Genomic DNA, 23,802 nt, shown 5'->3' on the forward strand with positions numbered 1-23,802 from the left:
TACATCGTCCACGCACTGCTGACCGCTTCTGGCCTTCGGCTAAACCTCACCTGAACGACCACCGATACGCCACCCGACTCCCACCCCTCCGGCGGGGCGATACAGATCCAGTGGCCTCCCCTTCTTTTTATGTTTGTTTGCGTGGCAGCGGTCGGACGAGCCAGGAGCGATCCTTCGCATGCTCCCACAGCAGAACAACGGCTCTTCCGCCGTCACTTCCGGTGCCAGAGGCCCGCTGGCCGATTTGTTGCCGAAAACAAACCGTGTAATGACGGCCGCCGTCTTCACGCGCGGCGGAAGTGGCCGACAGCTCCGCAGCGCGCACGCGCAGTGGGCCGGGGCTTAAGTACAGTTATTACGGCGTTAGAGGCCTATTAGCGGCAATCATGGCCCCCGCCAAGGCAGAAGCAACAGTGTGCACCGCGGCTACAATCGATTGCGCATGCGCCGGCATTGGGTTGCGAAGTGCTGGGGGTTCGGTGGGGGGGGTGTTGAGGATTGGGGAGGGGGAACATCAGTCCATCTTGCAGAATCGTCGAGCGCCCCACCGGGGGTGGAATCGAGTCTAGGCACGAACAACAGGTAATCTCTGTCTGATGATAGCACCTGGAGCGTCCTGCACACCTCTGGCCACGCTTCGCTTCTGTTGTCATCATTATCATCATCGTCATCATCATCATCATCATCATCATCGTCGAACACGCAAAAGAGATTATACAAGCAGTTAATACAATGGTTACATTTTTACGACCAGGAGCACATCACGACTGTCAATATATCAAACGAAACTAAAATTATAATCTGATACATAAAATATTAATTATGTGATCACGTGTTCTATGTATTGGTCTTGGTGTTCCCCTTTTATTCAGAAAATATAAGTAAAAGTCTCACCTTGTTTACTTTCGAATGAGACAACTCTGAATATTATTATTACGAATCTCGTCGTAGAAAAAAATTAACTGAAAACCGTTTTATTAGTTTTATTTTTAATCATGACGAATAGTCGGCGCATGCGTTAAAGACCCTTTCTTGTCAGACGGAAGCGAGGCTGACTAATTTCAGAGGTTGGGGGACGTGAAACCCACAGAAAAAAGTGATAGCTGTTAGAAAAGTTCATATCCACCTCGGAGGTGATAGAATGGAGGGCCACAGACCAACCCTCTCCCTCCCTACACACACCTTTACCAGCTGCCATTCTCCCTCAGCAAGGGCGAACAATATTATTCTGGAAAATATTAATAATAACACGAACAATACCATCAAAGTGCATTCAGGATATTAGAACATTATTGGGGAATAAATGGTGTCCCCGAGTAGCCGCGCTCCCTTGTTCACTGGCATGTGAACCTTCCAGAAGTTTCATCAGTTCTTTGCAGACCTGGACACTCTGACAACTTCCTCTTTGTCCTTTAACCGACAGCCTCGGTCTCGCACACACCATGACCCTTACTCCCCAGTCCTACAGGATGTCCGGAGACGTTTCCTATAATGTCTAACTATTGTACTTCCGGTGGTCCTAAATGGTCTCCCCTGCGCAGTTCCTTCTTCCTGTCCTCAATCTGTAGCTCATGAGGATTGCAGCGATCATTGCTGTTGTTGTTGTTGTTGCTGCTGTTGCTGCTAGTGCACATCTTTCCTTGCACGACTTGCCGCTGCGCATGCGCCGTCTGTTAAGGCGCAACAAAAGGTAACCGCGTCTTACCTGCGACAACGCCAAATGGCTGCGGCGAGACTGCGCGAGATTTCGCGTGATTAAGTCGCACGACGCCTTCCGTTTCTGGAGGACGTGGCATTTTGTCTCCGCCAGAGGGAGCTGTGGAGCAGACAACAGTCGGCCGACACAAAAGGAAACAGCAGAGACCGCCACATCGCGGAGCGGCCAGAACAAAAGAATCCCCATCCACACCTTTGTCCAGGTACCCTCATCCAAGTTTTTGTCTCCTAATTTGACCGCCTCAGACTCGAATAAAAAGCTAATTCCGCGGACACGTCGAGACTTGAATCACTTCCATTCCTCCTTTTGTTTCAATGTTTTGTTGAAGCCAGCCGAGGCTTTTGTGGCCGAGTAGGAAGCAACTCGTTACATTCTGCGAGCGCGTGCACGATTTGCATGACTGCGCATGAGGAATTTATTTTTAAAACTGCGCGGTCAGGGGTCTAAGGTCGCAAGGTCACAAGATATTGTCAGTTGGCAGAAAGTAGTTTGCGGAATCGTGCAGGTTAACTAAAGAAACCTCAAAAAAAGCAGTGGGAGTGGGGGAGTAGTTCGTTGTAGTCAAGAAAAACGAAAGATGGAGGCGAGGTGAACTCAGGTGTCAACACGTGGATGAAGCATCAGGGTTCACCGAGCTTTCGTGATGTTCCTAAGCCGGTTCACGAGCACGTACGCACGCGCGCGCGCACACACACAAAATCCAGTAGAGCTTCAAGAATACAAAAAAATATCCCTGGAGAAATTCTTTTTTTGCCAAAAATCTTTGAGCAATGCCTGCGGGTGGATTGGTCTCGACAATGATTGGTCTCCCTGACAATGCTGAGAGATTTGCTTGGGAGGACAGCCTGTGGCACCGACAGCAAGCAGCTGCACACATCCCGACTAAGTTGATGTCGAACATTACAGATATGACATTACAGATATAGAAAGTCACAACTTACATTACCAAAACCAATATGTCACTACATTGCTAAGTTGTGGACATTATACTAAATTTTTAAAAATTTTATTTAATCAAGATTTTTAAGATAATGTTTAATGCTCAGTCGCTTTTATCCACCATTGCAGCATCTGGTTCAGACATAATAATGTGATATTTAGTAGATGATCCAGATAAATTAGACACTGTAATGGTAATAAACTACTTGGTTACATGATATAGAGATGAAAAACAAATTACCGAGAAATACTAATCAGAATTTAGCTAAACTAACTTTCCAGTGACTCCAGTGTGTAAGATGATAAAACACTTTTTTTATTTTCCGTGGTTTTCATCATTCTCTCAGTCTGTTTTAAATTTAAAATAATGCCACGAGAAACATCTGTTTACAAAATATTGATTGATGATTTTACTAAAATTTTAACTCGAATATTTAAGGCTTTTAGAATTTCATGTATTTGTTTTTATTCTTTTTGCTGGTTGCTCTATTTTTTAATCACACCTTTGTGTACTTACACCTCTTGCACTTTATCATCATGCACTAACATGATTCATCGATTGACTTGGTTGTTAATTATCACATTAAAAACTGAGTTTTCAGTGACATGTTTTGTTATCGGTTATAAAAATCAAGACTTTGCTGAATATCTAAAAAATATCGAAGCTAAAAAAAAGACTTCCATTAATTGGTCAATATTTGTCAAGTTTATAAACTTACATACATTTTGATGTGGCTCTCGACTATTAAAATGAAATAATTTTTGATTGGTCAATTAACTCGCTGTTCTTCACCTAAAACCACTCATGTCTATTTTTATTGTATTTTCTTGTTGTCAATAAAAAAATATCTCTGTTGTTGACATGTGGTAGGCGTGTCCATTTTAAGTAATTATGTCAATAGTGGTTACAAGTGGAGGTGGGGTGGGTGTTTACCCCGAATCCAGCAAGTAAAGTTGCATCACGGGAAGAGCAGATAGTAAACAGATACAACATGCAGAAAAAGAACATCATGCCCGAGATGAGATCTGAACCTAGTGCACCCAACCCTCACTGTGTTGGATACAGGTTACAACATTCACAAGCAGATGAATATTAATATCTGCCTTGATGAGCTAGCCTGCCGACGACGACGATGATGACGACGACTGGTTTCCATTATCCTGATCACCGTGTCATTTCATTTCAGGTGCGTTGTTCCTTTTACCTGTCACCTGTGTACAGGACCGGACACACTGCTGTGACATTATCTAAGTTTGTGACAACCTGACCACCACCTTCTCCTCCCTTTCCGGTCACTGAGACACTTGTGCAACTGAGACACAATGTCTCGGCCTGTAACCCAGCGACAGAAGGTTCAAATCTGCTCAACACCTTTGCAACTGTCTCGAGTTTCCGACGATTTCTTTTTTTACCCAACGACTAATCTTTCCAAAAATATTTTTGAATTGCACCTTCGTTCTGACTTAGCTGTCCCCTCCTTCACCATTGTGTCCCAGCGACTCCCCCTCCACTTAATTGTCGCCTCCTTCATCGCCGTGAAGCCCGACTGTCGTATTGTTAGCAGTTGTAGCCACCCGCCACCCGGCCTACCCCCCGACTGTCGTAAAGCCTGCTGCAAGAGCTCCCTCGGCACCAGGACAACCGTCTTCCCCGGGTGCATGTACCCTGCGCCATTAACGTGTTACGATGAAAGATTATCACCTGCAAATGCCAATCCGGGATTTCTACCTGGAGAATAGGCAGGTGTATATGTTACATCGAGCGAGTACCGAGTGCACTCGGTGTACCCCTTGGCAGCAAAAATCAAGTATATGAGAGAGATGGTTAGTAGCAGGAAAGGTGTGTGTGTTTGTGTATGTGTGCGTGTGTACATATAATGTGTGTGTGTGTCCGTTGTTGTACTATGTTCTTAAAAGAATTAAGCTTATAAAAAAATAAGTATATAAAATCACCTTTTTTCAGTCCTGGACTACGGTCTTCAATAAACCTCGCTTTCTCTAACGCCTCCTCCCTCTCACTCTCTCACACAAACACACTTACACACGAGCTGTGTATTGCATGCACTTGAAATTCTCCCCGTGCCCCTGCTGACGTCATCGGTGTACACAGATTATCGTCTTCTCTTCCTTTCCTTCATTCTGCCCATGTTTGTGAACTGAAACACGATAATCAGGATTGGACACGGTCTGATGCACACGGTCACAGTCAGACCGTCGACATCCTATCACTGGTGCTGGTCATTAACACGGTGGTGATGACTAACTGACTGTCGGTCTCCTGTTGTGGGTAATTAAACAGGTAGCTGGTTGTGTACCTGGATAGATGGAAATGGAGAACAGTTGTGGTCACAGTCGTTTTATTCCCAAGACAACATAAAAAGGACAAATGTCACCAGAGCGTGTCCGTGTCCTGCAGCTTGGCTTTCCAGTCCGGCCTGTGATGACAGGTTTCCTCCATCCTTCACTTTCCTAATCGGATTAAAAAAACAAAAGAGTTGTGGTTAGAGGGAGGGATTTTAAGACGAGGTTGTATACAAAATGGAGAAGTTAATGACTATGTCCCAGATTACAAGTAGAATGTCATTTAACCACATACTGTGCTAACAAGTTCGTTCAACTAATGGCTTTTCAGAATCAAGAGAGTTAGTACACAGTTGTGAAATATACAAATATTTGTTTACAAAAATCATGAACAGTAAAAGAACACAAGCACGGTCTATAAACAAGAAGAACCTTTTAACAGAGGAATATCTTATTCGCCTTTCTTGACTTGTCCTGGCATGTTTCTGGACCCAAAGATTTGTGCTACCCCGGATGTCAACCGTTAGTACGCCTGCCATAACTGCCATAACATCTTTTAACAATATCATGCATTTATATGATTGGTTAGATTTATTTTTGTATATAATGTCTTCATAATGAAGGATAAAATTACAGGGTCTCGTTGCCGAGAAACTATTGAGCTGTGTCACGTGACACCATCATACCGCTACAATCATAAATCATAATGATTACTTTTGTTTAATGTTTTGATCAGTGAAATGACAGAAGAGTGGGTTTACCTGCCCCCAATGCCTTTAATTTATACACTTGTCCACAGAATAAAAAGTACATTTGATTGGACTGTTGCAGACGACCGAGTAATCGCTCATTTAGCTCTTTGAAAATACTTATCATTCTTTCATTAAAAATGAAGTTGAATGAAGAAAACAATACTGGCTCTGTTGGACTTTAATGTATTTTATGTTCAGGGAGGATGTTTATCCGGGCATTTTGACAGCTTACCGACTGTCTTACTACACAATTGTAGTAAACAGTAAACAGTCTGACGAATATTTTTAAAAAATACTTCATGTATAGGGTGGTAGGTATTGTGATACCACAAGCTGGCTTCATTCACCAGAAACTACATCTTTCTGCCCTCATCCACCCTCCGTCTCCCTCCATCCCTGTCCTCCGTCTCTGTTTCTCTCTCTATTCCTTTCCCCTTCTTCATTATAACAATAACGCGTGAAACCTCATGAAGTTTCCAAATTGTACTTGTCCCCAACGGCCCCTTAGAAGCGGTTATCCATCTTTCGCGCATCTTCTCTCCTTCTGCTGTCACGCAAGCGTTCTTGCGCCTGATCACGTGACGGGGCGCGGTAAGGCGAGGCTGCGGCGCGAGATGGCGCGCTGCCAGATGGGACGGATGCCCTCGCGGGAGCCATCTTGTCTGCCGCCCTCTCTCAGCCCTCCACGCTCGGCCCACTCAGACATCGCCGACAGTTTGCAGTCGTGTGACTTCCGGACGTTTGGAGGAGTGGACACCATTCCTCGCCAGTCCCGTAAGTAAGCTACAGCCACCCGCAGACTGACCGCATCCTCCTCAATTCCTTTCCCTCTCTCCATCATCAATTTCTTCATTCTGTCCCCCACCTCCACCCAGTGACGCAACACAAATGATATTTCAACGAATGGTGCGTTACAATCGACAATCTGAGGCGATCTGTGATCAGGGGAGAAGTCGCCCTAAGAAAGTTTATGAGTAAAAAGAAGAAGAAAGAAAGAAAAAAGACCCATCCTTTTTATGTCTCCTTTATGTTGTCTTCTTTGCCATAATATCTTTAATGCTGCACGAATGAAAGTTTCCTCTGGTGATGTCTTGTTCTGACATAAAACAGACATTTTTAAATGTCTGCAAATACGATTGATGTTGATATAATATATAAATAAATAGCATTGTACTTGAGACTCACCCTTATGTAGCTAAAACTGGGAAACACATTCCAATGTTAAATGTACCCTATCCAGTCCATTGGCTCTTAAAATATTTTATTTAAATTTATAAAATTATTTGGTTGTGAAAACTATGTGAAAATATCACATGCAGAGTTAATGCAATTTCCAGTTGAGGATAGCTAAACTAGAAGCTTGAGGATAGCTAAATTAGCAGCTTGAGGATAGCTAAACTAGCAGCTTCAGGATAACTAGATAATAGCTTAGAGGATAACTAACCTAGCAGCTTGAGGATAGCTAAACTAGCATCATCGACATGTGTTCTATCTGACTTGGTAAAGTTGACATTTACAAATAAATTTCGTAATTCTTTCCATCTCAATAAATTATCAGAACATTCTTTGAGTGTCGAAACTTCCGGTCTCCAACATTTCTCCATTAATTTTGTTCGTGCTGTTTCATGTTGACAGATAATTTACATAGGTGGCGACTTTCCTCCAGCTCGGGTATCACCAGCTTTCGGGAGCGAAAGAACTGAACCTTTGTTTCACCTGTACTGTGCAGGTGGCGGCCTTGGTGCAGCAAAGGGAGAGCAATAGTAGACTGGATTGAACAAAGAACAAGCACAGACCACTCTTCCACAAGCTCGCCCATGAAAGGATGTCTGAGGTGAACACCGGCTAAAAACATGATGACATTTATATGGGAGATAAGACAGCTCATCTTCCGGTAGGTCAAGAAAGCATGTGTGGGTGTGTGTGTGTGTGCGCATGCGCGTGCCGTGTGTGTGTGTCTGTTATAAATCGAGGCTGACATCGCCATCAATTCCACACATCAGCAGCCGTTTTGCTCTCTCGCTTTCTCTTTCTCTCCCAACGTACCACTCGCGATTGTCTGCCCCTGTCTCCATAACACACAAGAAGAAATAGTGACATCATTTCCGGTGGCACCACGGCCGCCTGGCTTGTTCAGAGAAATGTTAGCCGTCCAATCACACACGCGAGCTCTGCTCGCACCCAGCGCGCGCTGATGTTTTACGATGCAGCCTCCAACTCACCTGAAAATGAGAAAAGCTTTCTTCATTAACCTCTCTGTACAGGGGAGATTATTTTCCACGCGGGGAGTTATCGACCTCCAGCTCGGATCCGCAGAACGGTCTGGAAGTGGCGAACTTCGGTCTGTTGCCGAGAGGCGTTTCTCCTCATTTCTGTAGTCAGCCGAGGGTCTTGGATATTTATGGGGCGAGTTCTTTCCACCCATCCACCCATCCACCCCAGCACCTGCAGACAGAACAGGACATCACGTGCAATTTTGCCCCCGTGATTTGCGATGACACGTCGCTGTCGTCGCAATGATCGTCGCGATGCTTGTCGGAATAGGAGATTACGCCTCCCTTTGTCCTGGCGGAGGACCGTCCTCCCAGGGCGTGGGCCGACCTCTTCCGCTTCCGATGACGTCAAAGAAGACCTGCCCTAACCGTCGATAATGCAGGCACGATGATATGTAACTTCATCGCGTGTTTGTCTCATCTACCAGGGTATGTCATTATCAGATTGCCGTGTGCCTTCTGGTCTTCTGGTCCTCTGGTCTTCTTGTGATGGTGGCGCTGCACAGCTGATTGTCCTGTGATCTCGTTATGATGAAAGAAAAAAGAAAAAAAAATAAACGCCATGTTCTCTACGTTCCCTAGAGTCACAGGAGTGTTCCCATTCGGAACTTCTCTCTGCTTGGTCTGCAGTCTGCAGTTCAAGCGTCAAAGGTCAAGGGTCGGGGGTTGGGGAACGAGGGCACGAACTCGCTTTCTCGCCGACACGCCTTTCTGTGCTTAATCAGCCAAACTAATGAAAGGAGAGGATAATTGATTTTTGACAAATAATTTGCTTTGTACACAAGTTTTATTGCATCAAGACAAAAACTCCTTTAATGTTGATGTAACCGCTTTTTACTGGAATTTCTTCTATTAATTTGTAATGTTTTGATGACATGACAAGGGGGAAGCTGCCGGGTGAGTATTTGTCATCTCGAGAAGCAGATGACTGTTTCCTCTTTAGATGACAGGAGATAATCAGATGATGTTTAAATTTGCAATGATTAGGGATGACGGCTTATTTTCAAGACTCGGTAGCCAATCAGTATCTCACTCCCGATTCAGTGTTGTTGTTGGAGATTTTGTTGTTCTTGTTGTTTGTTTGTTTTTTGGGGGGATCATTGTTATATCCGCACGAATTTGTATTTATAAAGGTGTGTAGACACTAGAACACCTATTGGTGTAGCAGGCTTGAGACTGTCCACCAAGCTTTGAAGACATGTTGTTGTAGGTTGGGTTGGCCTGTAGGTTGAAGCCTGTAGGCTGTTGCACACAGTTATGTTGACATCACACAGGTCAACCTGTCTTGAGGCCAGGTCGAGCTGATCACAGCCAATATCGATTGTGCTGTTTGCCGGTGATTATGTCACAGGGGTGGGGGAGGAGTGAGGCTGGAGGGACATGGCTGCGAAGGACGTGTACAGGAGTGAGTGAACATTGGCTGCATCTTTGAGTCGGTGAGTGAGCTGAGTGGGTTAGCTGCAGTAAATGAGTGGCTGGGTCTCTGGCTGGACGGGTGGACAAGTGCAAGCAAGGAAACAAATGAGCGGGTGGATTTTCTTTAATGTTTTAATTGATCTATTGTTATATTTGTAAATTTTATGTTTACTCCGGGTGCAAGAAGGTCTTAAATGTGTCTTTCCAACAATCGAACTGTCGTAATGTGTTTCTGAATTTTGGTCAGGATCATTGTAAATGGTTTTGGAAAAATAATAATTATATAGCAGGTTTCTATGCATCAAATTTTTTTCTATTTTTTTCATGTATTGGTATTGTAATGCTTTACCGTTAGTTCTTATCTCATCCCACCCTCTAATCTCATTAGGATGGCGATCAGGGTTAAATCGTGTTTTCTTGATTCTGTTCCTTAAGAAAAAACAACCCCTGGCGAGCTCCAGCACCTCCAGCTGGTCACCGAAGCCTCGGCACTGCCTCCTCGGATGAAATTACTTGTCGTCTTTGATAGCCGGACACGAGGAGAGCATCAGTTTCTCACAGTGGCTGGGCGCAGTCTTTTGTCTTGTCTCGCGGCCTCTCGCCTTCTTTCGGCAGAAATCTCGTACTTGAGTTAGCGGCCATAGTTTATGCCGGGGCGCACGCGTCGACAAGACTGTGTGACAGGCAGAAGGCGTTTTCTATTTCGCAATATTGTCCACAGAATCGCCTGCTCTCTCTCTCCCGGGCTACATTTCATGGCTAAATTGACGCCGCTACAGCGTCCAGCTTGGGCCGCTTGCAGGAGAAGGATTTCTAACGACCGAAAGGTTGTGACGTCATCCGGTTAACGCTCGAGTTCTCGTCAGTGACGTCACGGGGTGGGACGATGGGGTGGCGTCGAGGGCTGTCCGAGCAGGCACGTGACCCGTCAAACATGTTTCGCGTGTTTTTGGAGCGATGTCTAAGCCTCGCGAATGGAGGTGCTGCTTGTAGTTACAATTCTGGTTTGAAGAGACTGGACGAGGGTTTTGACTGCTTTTTGCTTTAATGATCAATGAAAAGAATGGGTCCCGTGAGGTCTAGAGCTTTGAATTCATGACAGAATAAAATTTTCAAAACAAGTCTTGGGTTTCAATGCAGTTCGCTTTCTTATATTTATGTCTTCTATTAAATTAAAAAATTATTATTGTTATTAAAATACAACATTGTAATACTGAATTATGGAAATTATGACATGACGGAAAGCGAGTTTGTGTTGAGGACAACAATGCTTGGAGCACAAACATGTTTACCAACAACACCGTGATAGCCTCTCTGTCTCAGTTAAGATCACAGACCTTCTCCATTTTGTAGGTGTTTGATTTCATCATCACATCATCTGCTGCCTTTCGTGCATGAAGACCGTCTTCCGCTCATCGTCTCTCTGCCTTCAATCATCACACTCGGCTGCACGAGGACAGAGGTTAAAGGGTAGAGGGTAAACGGGAGGGGCGGTACGGTGACAGGGAGGAAGGCGTTGGGATGATGGAGATGTAGTTATTAAAATAAAGATGAGATCTGAGAGTGTAACGGCGGGGGTGTCGGAGGGGGTGACTGGCGAATTGGCGATTATACAGTTGGAAGCTGTCAAGGTCGCGAGGCTTGGGAGAGGGGTTGGGGTAGGACAGGAGGACCAGTGCACGGAACTCCCCCTCCTGAGACCGATCTGTCTCCAGCTTGCAGGCCCTTGCCTTGCGCCGCCTTCGAGCCTGTCGCCCAGGGGTCGCTGCGAGATGGCGCTGCGCGCGCACCACAGCCCTGAGCGGCGTGGCCTACCCCATCCGTTACCCCTTAATTGGCTGTCCGCCTCCCACGGAGGGCGCGCTCTAACCCAACACATATTTTCCAATTACTGCCAGCCGGACCGCGCGAGTTGCCTTCTCCTGAAGCCTCTCCAGAGGCGGGACGAGCGGGGGGAAATGGTGTCCAGGGAGACGACCGCTGCTACCACCATCGAGTTCTCCACCACGGACGCTGCAACACCCTTTCCAGTCGGAGTCATAGCAGATCTGCGACAGCAGCCTCGGTTTCACCCCGGCACGCCGCTTGACTCTTGCTGCTGGCGAGGGCAGAGGAGTGAGCTGGGATCACTCTCGTGCTACATCAACTGGCCGTAAGAGGATCTTCCTCGGGACGGGCGCAGATGGGCGCGAGTTTCTGCTTGTCGTGGAGGCAGGTATCATTAATACCCGTACAAAGTGTCAACATGCCACGTAGCAGTGGGCAGTTACACAAAGCAGCTGTGTCTACTGTATCACAAGGTGTCCATGTGCACAGTATCAATGTACAGTACTGAAAGTAGTCATGCGCAATAAATAATGTGCGAAGTATGTACAGAGTGAAAATATAACAATATACAAGGAACTGGTCAGCAAGAGGGTTTATAACGTGTTTCTTTATTTCCAAATTATCATAAATTATGTTTTCGTACACAAAATTGCCTTTAAAACACTTTCAATGAAAGTAGCTGACCAACCAAGTAGCAAGATAGCCAACCAATCAGTGAGTCTCGTCAAACTATCAGTGATGCTTACTGATATAAGCTTCTTTTTTTTTAACCTGTCTTTGACTATTTTCCCTGTTGTCTACAACGAGGCTGACTGACGCACTGTTACTACCTCTCATAGGAAGGAGTGAGTGGACGGACGGAAAGGTTGAGAGAAATAAACACATGGACAGGGCCATGGCAGCTGAGACCAATGGCTAGAATCTCCCGGCGAGGGTCTGGCTTTTCTCACAACGAGCAGTGCTGTAGTCACGTGATGTCACTTTAAAAAAGATGGAGGGGGCAGGAAGCTGACGGACGACTGGTTGACGATCGTCAGACACCAGGAGAGAATGATCTCTGTGTGTGTGTGAGAGAGAGAGACAGCAGCTGCAAAAATGACCGGCCAAGTGGTTGGAGCGACACCTGTCCTCGTGTTGTACAAAGAGTTTTTTTTTCTCTCCCTCTTTAGTGAAGTTTCCTTTGTCTGTACACATACTCTAAAATCGAATGGCTGACTAGGTGTGCTTAGGTGCTGTTCTGTGTACATTAAAATTTTTATTTAACTAATCTCTTTAATTGTAGGTGTGGGTGTTCTTTGTGTGTGTGTTTGTTTATTTTGTTCTTGCGTGCGTTTGTATTTTCTCGCGCGCCCTTGCGAAATTGCACGTGCGTGTTTTTTTCTTGTAGAAGCTTTGCTGCAAGTACCCAAGAAAAAAAGGGAAGAGAAGAAAAAAGACCCCGAAACACGGTCGCCATGATTCATACTCAATTTTTCTCGCATCGTGCCCAGCGCTGTGCCAACCTTCATTTATCTCGCCACAATTTCTGTCTCCTTTATGGCAACGGGATTGAGGAATGGCCCGAACACCTCCTCGTGTTTATACCGCTCACTAACAAACCCCACCCTAACCACCTTCCCCTTTCATCGCAAAGAGGAGGAAAAGGAGACGAGGGATAGAGGAGGGGGTTGATGGGGATGGGGTCAAAGGGGAGTGGGAGGGTGGAGTCGTGCAAGTGCATTCCCATGCACAGCGGCGGCAAAAAGCCAGCGTTGATCTCATCACGTGTCGACGCACTCATGTGTGAGTTATGCTCACTCTCGGCTGCGAGCGCCACCTAGCGTTTCTTCGGCGACGAAGACGACCAACTCTGTACGCCTGGCCTGCCATCGGAGCTGCCAGCCATCATCGTTTGTCGCCTCGAGATCATCGTCTTCGTTGTCAAGTTTTGTGTGTGTCTGTGATAATTTTTCTTCCTCGACACTGAATTACGTAAACTTTGATGACAATAACATCTTTCCCTCATCCTATAACGACAGGACACCTGTGTGACAGTTATGGATGTTACAGACATGAGAATATATATATAAAAGGAGTGGGGTTCTTAACGTACCACCCTCGGTACCACCATCAGAGACTGCACTACGAGCTGATGACTGGGAAGAAAATATGACGGAGTCGGTGTGGTTGTCGTATTGTTGGTGAAGATGAAACGACTCTTGCTTAGAACTGGTCCTTGAACATGAACCGTAGAACAGGCATCATGCAGTACCAAGTCAGCCCAGTTTACATTTTCAAATATTTAATTCAGTTATTGTTCCAACAAACGTTAAAATCTTCTGTTAGTGTTTTCTTTAGTGTAATAGAAAAAAATGAGGGAGAGGGGAAGAAACCGGAGTATCTGGAGAAAACCCCCGAAGCCCTGGCTTGCAGAACAGGTGTCAACGAGTGTCCCGAGACGAGATCCGAACCCAGCGACTCTCACTAATAAGCAAAGATTTTAACCACTACACTACCGGGAGCCCTAGCAGAGACGAGGAGATAAAATGGGGTTAGATAGAAATCTTCTTCAGATTAAAAAAAAAGGTTTGTTAAGAATGGCAATACCATGAAGGTAATAGTAAGTTGCTTTCATTCAAAGACATATTTCTAAGCAGAGTTACCTCCCGTAGAAAGTAGAAGCAAGAGATCAAGTGGCTCATCATGCTTCTCAGCTTGAACCCAACGAACAAAAAGATGAATTAAAGATTTTGGAATAAATAAATAATGGGGCATCTTTTGAAGAAAAATAAAATTGAAACCAACTTCATCAACACAGCCTGCAGTTGTAGCGGTTTGAAGCCACTTGCTTTATGAAATGATTTTTTCCCCTGAACCAGTGATTAATGGCGCCCTCATTTGACCACCACGGCGACGCAGTCAGGCGTGTCTCCCTCGCGCCCCAAAACTTTCGTCCCCGCTGTTGTAATCACCCTCACGGCGGGATGCGCGCGCATTCAAATGCACATGCGCACTCGGGGTAGACATTTCACGCGTGTGCACGGCACTCAATTGTCGCGCGCGCAGCACGTGCCGGACGCATGCCAGCACAGCGCGCAATGGGGCATAAGCGAGCGTACAGGGGCAATAACTGGCGCAATACTCGCGCTGCACAACGACTCAAGCCGCCACATCAAACGGGGGGTCGGTCGTCTGCTCCAACCATTGTGTCGGTCGTCGCCTCCATCGCTGGTGATGGCTGCGCACACAAGTCTGGAGTGGCCGGTTCATATCCTTTCTGCGACACGGAAAAGATTTTGTCGCTTTCTATAAAACAAGAAGGGAGATAAAACGGGACGGGTAGTCCCGCCTGAGCCAGTCCTACAGGCGACGCGGGGAAAGTAACTCTTAAAGCTCAAGGGGAAGTCACTCCAGGGGTATCCGTAGTCAAGAGTGGTTTTCTTTGTTGAAGCGACTGCAAAGGGACAATATTCACATTTCTCTTACTCCCCCTGACTCAGAATCTGTACTAAACCCGGGGATTGCGCAAATGATGGAGTTGGGCGACAGAAACTTTATTTCTTGCCTGCTTCCTACGAGAAGCAGCAAAACTTAATCCAAACTAACAACCCCAAGCCCTAAATTCCAATGTTTTAGTGATGTTAGATATCTGCATGTCTTGATCTACTGAACAAACATTCCTCTCTTCCCTCATTCACCCACCCCCAAGACACAAAAATAAACTCTCTTCGTGCTTATAACTATGATGAAAATCGAGTTCCTGCCAAAAGAGCGACAAGGAGAATTCGTTCTCTAGGTTATTCATATACATTATACAATATTTAGTCTTTCAAGAATAAAAGCGATATTAGTGTTTCAGAGACACTTTGTTATGCAGCATTTGTTCAAAAGTAGCCTAACTAAGATTTTTTTAGGAATAAGATTAGCTATACTCTGTTTAGTAATATGATTAGCTATACTCTGTTCAGTAATAAGATTAGCTATACTTTGATTAAGAGCAAAATTAACTTAACTAAAAATAACAAGATTAGCTAAACTTTGTTTAGTAGGAATGTCGGTTCAACTGTGTCCTTTTTCAGCGTACCAGCGACCATGTTTATCAAACTTTATTCTTTCTTTTTATGATGAAGAGAACTGTTGTTCCTAAGTTGTTCTTGGTGTCCAACTGTAAGTTGATCTGTACTTTGTTTAACAGGAGAGAAAGAGAGAGTCAGACGAACGAGTGTTGCCGTTTTTGTTAGAAAAGAAAAAGACGAAAAGACGATCTGATGGAGGCGGAGCTGATGATGGTGGCGGGTGGACAGAGAAAGAGAAAAATTACAACTCAGCAAACTAAGTGCTGTAACTGTTGCCATTTGAAGCTGGTGTGCGATCACTTTTCACCACCACCATCCCCACGCACATAAAGTGCTCATTTCATGGTGAAAAAAGCTGTGGGTAAGAGATGGGATCACCTCGCTCCACGCCATGTCTGACACCAACGAGGTGATCAATAGAATCATTTCACGCCTCGAGACTTCAGCCACAAAAGATGGCGAATCATCGCCGCACGTGACTCGCCTGTCTGCGCTCGTCCACTTTGCTTATTGCTGTCTAGTCACTGGCTGCTGCAGCTGCAGCACGACAAATTAAAAACAACAATGAAGAGCAGCGGCAGTAAACAAGAATGTAACTCAGCACAAATGTGAAGAAAAGCCGAGGGAAGAGAACGATGACCACGAACTATGTCAAAGAGGAGTGAACACAATGGAAATAGGGACGCAAAGAATTCAAAAAACAATGGAAATTATGCGGAGTAAAAACGCAAAATATTGAAAAATAGTAATGCATGCCAAGAAAAATAACAATGCAAGAATTCAAAGCATGCAAAATATCAGTGAAAAAAAAAAAAAACAACAAAAACAACCGTGTAAACCAGGGAAGAATAGCAAAGTCACTACAGTCTCCACTCATTATCTCGCTACCCATTACCTCAATTACCCTGCCTCACGCCATAATTTTTGGCTGAACGGATTTCCTCTCCCCTCCCCCTAAATTACCGTTAGTTCTAGACCTAATGCCCTCACTGTGTGGGGAAGGGATACCCGGGTGGTTGGAGCGCTGGAGTCCGAACTAAGAGCGCAATTCAAAAGCCGATGTCAAACAAACATTTGGAAAACATTCCAACAATATTTCAGTGAATTACGGTAGCAATCCAAAATTCATAGAAAGAAAAAAAAACCCTCTTTCAAAAATTATATATTTCAAAAATACAGGCTCTCAAATTTCCTTTTTTCGTTCACCCTTCTTCCTTTATATTGTCCTCTCCTTCTTTGTTTTTATCTTTTCATATTAATTTGTTTATTGGTCTTCGCTTGAAGCTGCTTCTGATTTTTTAAAAAAATGTTTCGTTAAAAAACAAATTTAAAAAACTACCACAAAGTTCATTAGCTTTTAGGGGCCGTTACCCATCGGCTAAAACTTAGCAGTCAACTCAGCATTAAGTTAGGAGCTGACTTATTGCAAAGAGTCCATCCTTCAAAGAATGATAACTCGTCGTGCACCCTGCCCAGACCGTTAAGTGTGTTTTAGCTGAATTAGGACTCTTGTTGACAACAACATCGTCCTTTGACTGATAACTGTCTTTGGGTAGAGGGGGAGCACATGAGTAGACAGTCCTGTCCAGTCTTGATGTTCCTAAGCCAGCTCTTCATCTGACCAGCCTCTAAAGTACCTTGAAGGATAGTTTTCTATAAGGTGTCGTGCCAGGTCACATGACCAAAGCAGACTAGCTTACGCCTCTGGACTGTTGCAGGTCTAGGTTCTGGGTGTCCTACGAGTATAGTAACTAAGCTTTGTAAAACCCTTATGTTCCCTGTACGAAATTCCTGAGCAGCCTCCTCATACAGCTTCTCAAATACCTCGATTCTCCTGTCCGAATAGTCAGGCATCCGTAAAGCAGAATAGGTACAGACTGTATATAATAAACCTCATGTTAAGGATGCCCCAGACCTGTCCACCCGAGCCATTGCTGCTGTTGCTGTAGCGATCCTGATGTGGACATCTGTCACAGACCTGCCGTCTATGTAGAGGGCGGTTCCTAAGTACTCAAAGCTGTTCATCTTCTCGAGCTGTATTCCATTTATGTAGATGTCTGCTCAGCCGTTGCCAATGACCATGACTTTGCTCTTCTCTGTGAGTTTGAACTGTCTGTTGGTAAGGTCTTGAAATCCTCTGTTAGTGCCTGCTGTCAGATCGATGTCGTCTGCAAAAACGTAGATTGCTATTCGGCCTTCCACCAATGTAAATGGAATTGTGATGGTCGTGGAGGGTTTCAGGCATGATGTTCTCTACGAAAATATTAAACAGCACCGGTGATAGTGGGTACCCTTGACGTACCCCTATTGTCATGGGACAGTAATCTCCCATTTGTTGTCCAGCAGTCCAGCGGTTCGATTACTTGGAGGAGATAATCTTCGATCCAAAGACAGTACCAAAAATACTTAATTGAAGAAGTATCGGTGACAGACGCTCACCGTTGCACCACCGAACCACGTGGCATCCTGAGAGATAGCTATAAGCCATCAACAAGCGAATCTCACTGATTCCTGTAATACATCGGGCCCTGCCTGCTTTTCACTAAAGTGAACATGTGATCTAAGGTCAATGCCATTCGACCTCCGACTCGCAGGCTTAAGTTGTAAATACCCGACTGTAGCTCATTAAAAATATTTAGCAACATTTCGTTTTATTTTCAGCAAATAAGAAGTCAAACAAGACTTACAAGAAGATGAAAAGATATGCAACAGACAAAAGTGTAACTTCTATCTTTGGCGAACAACAATCAGCTGATTAGAGTTTATTAACTCGAGCAGGATCAAAATACGCCCCTCGGCTTAACGAGAAAGCGCCCCCTACCGGTTGAAAAAAAAAAACCCTCGGAAACAAGTCTAACTACCTCGGCCAATCAGCTCGCCTTACGCATGGCTGCCGTCGACTTGTCCAATCAGAAATAGGAAAACATCCCACCGCGCGACCTGCTCGTGCTCAAAGAACCGTAACTCTAATGGAACTTCAATACAGTAGGCACGACAGGGGGGCGCAAGCCTTCCCCGCGAGAGAAAACGAGGCGAGATTTGATTACACAGGCCTTGCACGTGCTCTCTCGCCAATCCCGCACGTGCATGTCTGTGACATCATGTTGCTCCCGGAGTGTTCGCTCGGCGCGCCCGATCTGCCTCTCCAGCTGTCTGCAAGCCGCCGGCCCGGTGCCAGGATTGGCCAGATTGAGTTTCCCCGGCGCCAGCGTGCGGATGCTAAAGGGGCCACAATCACATGAAAGAGTTGGCTGCACTTGACTTTTAGTGGCGGCTGGCCGAGGGCTCATACTAGACAGGCATCGGCCCCTGTCACTCACCGCATCACCGCTCGTAATTAAGTGGTCTCCCTTGATGAGCCTTATGACGTCTCTGTTGACGTGCGCGATGATACGAGTGATGTGTGGATGTGTTTGGGTGGGTGGGGAGAGAAAGAGAGAGAAATTGTTTTTGTTATTTGGTACCGAGCTCTAAGAAGGGTAATTTGTTATCGAAATAAACAAAAGTAGGAATAGAGTAGTCATGTGACGCCACACACGAAAGACCACAAAAGTGAGTTTGCCTTCTTGCAGAATGGCGCCGGAGAACAATGCCCTTCTTGGGGCCCGTCTATAGCACCCCGTGTGTGTGTTTTTGCGGCCGAGTTATATATGCAATTATTCTTTCAGAACTTTTTTTTTACAGAACGGATCGTTTTTTTATGAGTAACATCTGCACTGAGACGCGGTTCTTGTCTCCTACCCGTATACAACCCTGGCACTGAAATACGAAATCTTCACCGTACGTGAATGTGGAGCTGTTGGAAAGTGAGAAAGTGTGAGGAATAGTTTTTGTCTCCCTCTTCGTATACCTCTCTCTTTCTCTTTCTTTTTCTGTGAGAGAGAGAGAGAGTGCTTGCGTTTCTTAGCCAAAACAAATTTTTAAGCCAGACTTTATGAGCAGTAATGCGTCACGTGACCCCAGCAGTAAATCTTGCCTTTCAGACATCCCCGCAGTGCCTTGCCACGGACGCACTGTAAATACGGCAGGTAGAGACTTCTGAGGGACTTAATGCTCGGCAACCGGCGGAGGAATACGGCGCAGGATCATCAAGTTTTGTGACACCACATGAACACCAAGGCACAGGGTGACGTAATCCAAAGGGAACAAGGGGAGGTGATCGATAAAAGAAAAGAAAGAGGACTCACAGCAACAACAGCCACAACAACAACAACAACAACAACAACAACAACAACAAAGGACAAGCGGGGAGAAGGATGTAAAGGAAGTTAGTCCACCGTCTGCTTGCAGAAGGGTCTTGTCGAAGGTACACAGAGGAAATCATAGGTAGGTGGGTGGTTAGGTAGATATTACCTATTTATTTCGTTTCGGAATGTCCAAGAGGCGCTCATGTCTGCTGTATTCAGTGGAGACCAAGAGAGAGAGAGAGAGAGAGAAAATAATAAAGTTTTGTATTTGATTTTATCGAAATATTAAGATTTTTCAGTTGACTGAGTTATGAATGATTTTCATTCAACCTCTACGCACTCAAAAAAGTTTTAAAAGTATTTGTTTTTGAATTATGAGTTAATTTATCTTACAACCATCAATTTTGGTTCTTCACTTTAATGTTACTCAGGCACTCTTTTACTCAAAGATCGGTGATTGTCAGGGTTGTGAGCGTCGGGTGAGCTGAACTGTGACCTCAGTTTACTGATTTCTCCATTGTTTAAAAAGTTATGGTTAGATCGCCTAACAATCCTCCTTTGTTATATCTTAATGGGCATCTTGTGAAGAAATAAATATCCAGGGGAAGACAAAGATCTGGATGTTTTTAGAGATTACACAAGCGGCCAGCCATTGTTGTCGAAGGAGCCTCGCTAGCGCAGTGGTCAAGCGTTCGGTTGTCGTCTGTGATCCAGGTTTTCTATTGTAACACAAAAGGTCTGTTTAGTTCTATTATTCTATCGCTTTTTCTCTGTATATTATCTACTCACCCGACTGGTCCTTATCGCCGGGTATTCTGGGTTTTCTCCCTTCAGTTGCCCCCCCCTCTTGTACTGCTGGGCTGAAACTTTCTTGTCCATGTGTTTGACATAAGATGGTGACTCTCTCAGGTCAGTGCGGGACTGCGAGAAAAAAGAGAGCCTGCACCTTTTTTAAAGCACGTGACACTAGTAAAATATCGTCCACAGTATTAAATGATTGAATTTAGTTACAAGAGTCCACAAATCTGAACGAATGGCCGTCTTCAGTTCGGGAAGTATAAGCTATCAAACAATTTAGCTAAACTCGCAAAACCTTATTAACATATGCTCACACCTCCCCCATTGCTTGAGCTAAGATGGTGTTCATAGTTCACTCATTGATTAATCACTCATTATTCATCATTAATAAGGTTTAGATAGAACGCTGACTAAAATTGAGAGCTACCTTTATCTGACCTTTGACCATTATTGCTGACATTTGTCTGCTCCAGCCTGACATTAACAATGATGAGCGCACCTTGCACATTTTTACAGATTTGTTCGCGATTGTTCGGATGGATGGAATTATTTATTTGTAATGAGCTAAAACCATTCATTTATAATTTATCTATATTTTTCATTCATCTGGACGCTTAATGTCTTCAAACCATCTACCTGCCCTCGCCGAGTTCTTAAGAACCATGCCATACGTTTAGATGAGTTTTGGAGAGTCATCAAAACAACTGATGTTTTTCTTTTCCAGGAATCTTGTCCGTTCAAGAAGATTCGCCAAGAGGAGAAAAAGAGAATGTAATGGAAAGAAGAACAAAAAGCTGAAAGAAAGGAAAGACAACAAGAAAAAAGATATAAATGACAACAAGCAGGAAGAAGGGAGGAAGAGAAATCCGTCAGAGGAGACAAAGGGGAGCAACTCGCCATGCTGCTGCATACTGGTGGACAGACCAAGGCACACCTTGAGGCTGGAGGCCTCATCCATTAGGATCCCACAAGGCTTGCCGCGAAGTTGGCAGTTAATGCCAGGCCCACTTTTACGACCCTCGTCCGTGGAAAACTCATCCCCCCATCCCCACCACATGAGCGTCGTTCACACCGCTTGTGATCAACAGGGCTTCAGCCCGGTACGGCCGGGTGACATACCCGGGGTGCAAGCGTCAGAAAAACGTGACAGTTTATTGCTTACGAGAACCACAGCAGCCGGGTATCAAGTTTACCTTAACCCCGTGTGCCGAGGCCGGGTGTAGCACGATTACACACGAATCCTCCATCCCCCTTGCCTCCAGAGTACAAACAGTCCTCCCAGATGTCCTCCCAGGTGAAAGGATTGAAGAAAGCGCCAAAGGTTTGTTAGAAAGACTCATTCATCAACAGGAAATGGATCGAAGAATCATCATCTGATACTTTCATCCATTTCCTTGAGTAAATCTCTCATTGGGCAATGACCACAAGGCGATGTCTGGAGATAATCATGATTCCCAGCTCTGTCCGGGACAATCTGCAGGATTTGAGGAAGCAGATGTTTGCTGTCTCAGTCTCGCAACATGTCCAGCCGGCGACTGACGGGGTTGTGTCCTCTTCGGTCTCCTTCCGATCAACATGCTCACCTGACCTGACAGTGTTCACTGGAGCCAGGTGCACGGAGAATCGCTGGGTTACCTGAGCCAACTCTACTGCTCACAAAAATATAAACATTAACGGACTGGCTGATGTCATCTGTCAAGCTAACGCCTAATGGTTTGATGTGTACCTGACCTATAAGCATCTTCTGTGGCGATGTTACTGTAACTTTGTTGATGCAGAAACTATTTTTCTCTCTTAAAACTTTTTGTGATTGTGAGGGTAAGAACATCGAGAACGTGTAGAAGCAGGAGCAATGGTAGACTGGTATTTGTGTGTGTGCGAGCGTACGTGTGTGCTGGAGAAAGGGTGTGCAAAGAACTAAGGGACTCTTACTCGGGAAAAGTGCCCATTCTTTCAATCAACAACAAAACGATTGCCTATTTAATTGTCCACATCGTGATTTATGAGCTGCCTGGGCAAAAAACAGGACAACACGAAACACACTGTCTAACAGTATTAAACTTCCGTCTGCATTTAAATACAAACCAAACACATTGCGTGGAAACTCCAGGCAGAAAGACGAACACGGATATGAAAAGTAAATGACATAAAATACACACTAATAGCTGAACCTGGCATGGTGAATCAGAATTATAAACATGCTTGGTTTCAAACTTACAATGTCATCAATGGAACCGTCCAGTGCAATTCAATAACCTCAAACAGCATTCAGACCCTTTCTTTTACCCTCTTAATGTACGATCACTACAATATTATAAGGGTCAAGTCCCTGGCCTGAGCAACTTTACTTCCAACAAATGAAAAAATAATAAAATAAATATAATATTTGTATAGCGCCTTTTTCCATCGACCAGACTCAAGGCGCTTACAAATAGTCATGGAAGCACATCACATTAATTTATACATATAATAATTAAATATAATATTAATCAATACATCATGTTAATAGTAGAAGTAGAAAAATTTTATTGCTAGATGCCGTGCTTTTCATTTCCTCCATCCATAGGTAATAATAAAAAATTCATCAACACCACATCTTTGTCATTCTATTCATCCGTCAGTAAGAAATAAAAAGATTATAGCCAGCGTGATTCAGAAGCCGCGGCGGTACACGTCTGCTATCACACTGGTTTCTCGTTCTTTTTAACCCTTTGTACCTTCCCATGTTAGTCAAGTCGTTATCTTCTTATTTAGAACAGCATATAACATGTCACGTTGGGTCTGACACAGACTGCTCCGTGACAGGGCGCCTTGTTGGGAGAGAAATACATCCTTCTATCCCTCCATCCCGCCACCCACTCCATCCTTGAACGGAGACGAGATCTGATCTCAGGACCCACGATCATCTGACTCATTCCCTGTATTAGTGACAAGCGCCTGTAACCCACTGCTACCAGAGTTACCCCCATCCCAAACACTTCAACTCCTGGTTCACCAGACCAAAACTTAAATTTAAATTTGAAGTTAGTCTTATTGATAAAAACACTAAATTTTAATTAACCTCATACATCACAGTTAAATATATACCTGAATTTCCTGGATTTGAATATTTGCTTGTTAATTGGAGAATTAATTTAGAACTTGGACAACTAATTCATCTTTTGAATTGCATTAAAAACTTTCAGATGTTTTTCTGAAATAAAACAAAATAGGAAGCCTTGCTGTCGGAAGACGATGTCGTAGGCATGTCTTCAGATTTTTCCGCGGCGGCATCTTACTACATGATGGAAAGGGTAAGATGTGTCTAGATAGTTATCACAATGATGTAAAGGGTAACCCATCACTACAGTAACAACCCCACCACCACCATCTTTGCAACAGTCAGCACAGCAACTACAACTGCTGCTGCACTCTCCTCTCACACACACACATACCCCACACTCACACACATAGCACTTAAACATACACACTCACACAAATGCATATAACACCTCACACACAAACACAAATAACACACACACACATACAAACACACAC

The 23,802-nt window shown here is 44.6% G+C and overlaps 1 long non-coding RNA gene across 3 annotated transcripts; it reads left to right on the forward strand.

Annotated features, from left to right (window-relative positions):
* Positions 1 to 1,587: 1,587 nt before the first annotated feature.
* LOC112555886 lies at positions 1,588 to 21,059 on the forward strand. 3 transcript variants are annotated; one of them, XR_003097553.1, is made up of 4 exons: positions 1,588 to 1,919; positions 7,439 to 7,603; positions 18,965 to 19,096; positions 19,264 to 19,595. It is a non-coding gene; the product is annotated as an uncharacterized LOC112555886 (long non-coding RNA). The 3 variants fall into 3 exon arrangements; XR_003097555.1 differs by lacking the exons at positions 18,965 to 19,096; positions 19,264 to 19,595 and adding an exon at positions 20,990 to 21,059; XR_003097554.1 differs by lacking the exon at positions 18,965 to 19,096 and having other exon boundaries at positions 19,264 to 19,585.
* The last annotated feature ends 2,743 nt before the right edge of the window (positions 21,060 to 23,802 follow it).

The sequence above is a fragment of the Pomacea canaliculata genome, linkage group LG14 (genome assembly GCF_003073045.1).
Source record: "Pomacea canaliculata isolate SZHN2017 linkage group LG14, ASM307304v1, whole genome shotgun sequence".
Classification (NCBI taxonomy): Eukaryota; Metazoa; Mollusca; class Gastropoda; order Architaenioglossa; family Ampullariidae; genus Pomacea; species Pomacea canaliculata.